The sequence below is a fragment of the Crocodylus porosus genome, unplaced genomic scaffold, assembly GCF_001723895.1.
Source record: "Crocodylus porosus isolate Cpor-Errol unplaced genomic scaffold, CroPor_comp1, whole genome shotgun sequence".
In the NCBI taxonomy this organism is placed as follows: Eukaryota; Metazoa; Chordata; order Crocodylia; family Crocodylidae; genus Crocodylus; species Crocodylus porosus.
The window spans coordinates 30,909,305-30,913,774 of record NW_017728907.1 but is presented as its reverse complement, the minus strand read 5'-3'; the positions used below and the strand labels follow the sequence as shown (position 1 = coordinate 30,913,774).

The 4,470-nt window shown below is 39.2% G+C and overlaps 1 protein-coding gene across 1 annotated transcript in view; it reads right to left on the bottom strand.

Moving 5' to 3' along the window:
* The window catches only part of DPYD (dihydropyrimidine dehydrogenase), a 672,292-nt gene that overhangs the window by 429,286 nt on the left and 238,536 nt on the right, over window positions 1–4,470 (bottom strand). The gene's annotated exons all lie outside the window — the stretch shown is intronic.

The window sequence follows — 4,470 nt, the reverse complement described above, 5'->3', positions numbered from 1 at the left end:
TCTTCCCCCGCCCCCTCCCCCTCCCCAACCCTTCTCTGCTGGAGCAGACAGCCCAGTCGAGCCCAGGACGGGGCTGGAAAGCACGCTAGGGGATTCTGATTTAACTTGAACCAGGAAGGGGTCTGGGATGGAAGTTTCATAAACCGGTTTGACCCAAAGCAGTTAAGTCTGATAGTACATTCAACCAGGCTTATCTTAAACCAGTTTCAGCCATTTTGAAACTTCTATTCTGTTACAGGTTTAAACCAGTTTCTGATGACTTAAAACAGTGTCTGTGTAACTGCTGTTCCTAGTCCTAATGACTGCATGGAAGAAGACATCTTGGAGGGAGAGCTGGCATCTTTTACTTATGTAAGCCAATACAGTGCTTGGTACTTATAACATGAACTCCTGTAAGATATGGCTAAGTTGGTGAATATTCCAGAAAAAGAAAAAGGAAAAAAAAAAAAGGAAACTGGAATGTTTCCAGTCCAGACACTGCTTTACTGTCCCAGGTTCTGTTCCCAAGACCAGTGGAGCCATCAGAAAAGGACTTCTACAGAAAACTCATGGAAAAGGGGGCAGTGATGCTATGCAGAATCGGAGGTGTGACAGACATCTTCCCCCCTGCGCTTCTTTATATTACTGTAACTTTCCTTAACACATTAGGGTTAAGCTTCCAAGCAACAATGAGAATCAGGGTGTGAGAAACACAGATGAAACAGGGAAGTGACAAAGTAAGAGGGAAAAAAGGCAGCCAAACAGATTTCCTAAAGCAATTCCTGAAATCCTTGCAGAAGAACCAAAATCCACCTCATGAATTTGAGTTTTGTCTTAACTTGCCAATTTAGCCCAAGCAGCAGCTACATCCTCCATTGAGTGGGCAGTGAAAAGAATCTGAAATCTGAATGATTATATTTATAGGACACAAATTTATACAGGGAGACTGCTTAGAACTTTATTCATTAACATGAAAAAGACCTGCCATTTCCCCACCAATAATTGGCACTAAACGTCAAGTGAGATTCTGGTACATTTTCCATTTCTGTACAGTCTCAAAAAATCCAACAAACCTAGTTTTCTAACTAGCCTCAGGGGTAAGCAAAATGAAGGGGAGAAAAGAATAGGCATTTCTGGATCCATTGTTTAAATTTTGTATTGTGTCAGCCTTCATATAGCACAAAGTGGCACAGCATTTCAGAAAGTGTCTGGATGCATTAAACACATATTGGGCCACATCCTTCTATAAGATGCAAAACTCAGTGGAAGTCAATGGAGATGCACCAACATATTTTAGGGATATATTTTACCCACTGTAGGGATGTTTGTTAATTCTGTATCTGATTACTCATATGGAAGTTAAAAGCTGTCACTATTACAGATGCCCAGTTTATTAAAAAAAACCCCAACCTGATATGTAGCTGTATGACTCATGTGGATGAAACTTTTGCAATCATCATGCAAGTAAACAGCAATGTTTTCTGAGCAATGTGACCGGATAATCACAACCGAAAAGTCTTCATCATTAAATAAGAGGCACAGAAGAGTTTTCTCCACATGCACACTAGAGGAAAAATGTGTCACATCAGACACATAATTACATTATATTTTACATTGTCATCTTATTCAATATTTTCATTCTATTTTATATAACTCCTCAAACGTCAAAATATTTTATTAAAATAAGTTCCTGATTGAATTCTACAAAAAGTAGTAAATATATTAATGAAAATGAATTTTCTAAGAGCATCAGACATTTAACTGCTATTAGAACAAAATGAACTGAATGTAAACATAAAATTGATTTTTGCCTTACATTAAGATGGTAGGTTATTTAAGGAAACAATTCCGCACTTTAGAAATAGATGGGGGGCAGTTTTGTGAAGCATATAGTAAAGACTGTTACATTAAGTAGTTTTTCAGTAGGACAGATAAGTAAATAAGAGCATGAAAATCTGTGTAATCTGCAAGCGAATAAACTAAGGATGCCCAAGGGTAGATTTTTACTGTTTTCTGAAAGTGTCCTAAGACTATTGATAATAAATAAGCTGTTTTGTGCATCTGAGCCCCAAAAGCTTTCGCTGTCAGCCACTGCTGATACGTGTTAAGGAGGTGCCACTAATATTTAGAAGGATCTAAATACTGTAGTGAACCAAGTAGAAACAGTACTTTCAGTTTACAATACATCTCATTAATAAAGATTCCTTAAAATATAATTAAGAGTGTATTTTTCTCTGAAAAAAGATAACAATTACTATTTTCTAAAAACAAATTTGAGTTGCACTGAAAAAGAAGTATAATTGCCCACTAGTAATAAAGACAGGCTCTTGGACTGAGCTTTTTTTCAAGTTTTGTTTCTTTTGCTTTGATGAGATTTAAAGAAAAAAATATTTCAACTCAAGTATTGTTCAACAATGGAACAGTCATTTTGAAAAGATGTAGTTTACTGTGTTAGAACTGATATATGGCCAAATTTGTTCACAAATGTATACTTATAATACTGCAATACCCCCTGCATCATAGCAGTGAAAAATATTAACACAATATCATAAAAAATTAACATAGGGCAAAAGACTAATGTAGGTGAAATCTGGTAACAAGCATCTGGGGTCATTCAGGATCCATGCACTTCTTGGGGTCAAGAAGGATACACAGCCTTTTTCAAACTCTGCATCATGACAAGAAAGATGTCCTCCCAAATTTAAGTGCATAGGCTTCTGATAGGAGGTCTTGTCTGGTAGGTAGAGATAATTCCTTTTGTAATGCAGACATGTAATTGCATTTCTGTTTATGGCACAACCCATGATGATGAGATTGGTATAAATTTAAACAGCAAACAGATAAACTATTCTCTTTCTACATTAACTTTTATGAAAATGAGAACAGACTGGGGTTTTTTTCCCCCTAGATGCTCTCTGGAAACAACATGCTATGTTCTTTGGTCATATCTAGGCTACAATCCAGATCTGCCACTGCTTCCCCCACACACTCCTTTGTGCAGGTGGCTAAAATACTTACCTGTGCTCTCATGTTGAGTCTTGATTATTTCAGCTTCATAATGTCTAGTGTCCTTAGGTATGTATAGAAGTAGCTTTTGGGGTTTTTTTACTATTTAAAGTGCTGTATTGTCATGACTTAACAGAAGTGCATTGGCTTTATAGCACTTCAAAAATGGTTACAGCACTTTAAATCAACCCTCGTTAAACAAGGCAATTAAATTTGAAGTGCTGTATTTTATAGCACTTTAGCAACCTACAGCACTTTAAATAACTTCTGTACGCTGGTCTAATTTCTGGCGATCCTGCCAGTATCCTATGAGCTTTGTCAGCTGCTGCCTGACCCTGTGGCAGAAACGGTGCCCATTCCCAGCAAAGAGGGGAGGAGGTAAAAGGGACATGCCATGGGTGAAAGGGCCACACCCACAGCACACACAGCCACACACATACCCATGCACCCACACATACCTGCACACCCCGAGATCCGGTGCGACTGGGCACACCATGGGGAGGACACCAACATACATGCAAATGAGCAAGTGCATGCATACAGACGCACACACCCTGATACCCTGCATGGCTGGGGACCAGACATTTGGAGTCAGGCTGTCAGTGTGGGTGACCTGCAGCTCCAGGAGGCAATGGAACGCCCCCTGCCTCCTAGATTGGAAAGTACAGGGAGACTTAGAGGCACCCTCCAACCAAACACTGCGCTTCTGTCATGTTTAAGCATGCTGTAACTTTATAGTGCTATGAAAAGTATTCTAAATAACAGTGCTGTAAAACATGCGTGGAGCATTTCTGTGCACAACCTCTTGAAGCCAAAGACCCATAACCCCTGAAAGCTAAAATAATCTTCCTAAATTTGAATCTTCCACTGACTTCTCATTTTTCATCACATTAAGCTGATTCTGTGTAGCAGTTCTGCAACTTTTGTTCTCATTTTCCTGTGGGTACTGTGTACAAAACAGTACTGAATCAGAAGTCCTGAGTTTTCTCTCCTTTTTGCATGGATACTCATAACTGCACAGTAGCAGAAAATCAAGCCTTCCACACCCATGTTTCTGGACTTCCTTCCTTGCCTCATCTCATCTCATGTCCTTCTGCTGTATCAGTGACACCAGCCTTGACCCACCATTGATCTGTCTCTCCCACAAGCACCTCTGTATCCTCTCTCACATGCATGCACAGAACGTTTTCACTGAGCTGGCCCCCAAGGCCATAACTGTCCATTTAAATCCCCATATGAGAAATCCCTTTCCTTAATGACATTCTGTATCTACCACTATCAACAAAACCAACCAGAATCCATTAGGTAGGCAATTTGTTTGAGTATCAAGATAACCATATTCATGTTAGCCTCTCTCTTCCTTGCATCACTCTATACCTATTGTACACTATTCACTGAATTGTGTCTAAAATTTAAGCAGAGTTCTTAGAGGGAGACACTTTGCCTTTTGTGACCCATCTAGTTTTTTTTTTGGTTTTTTGTTTT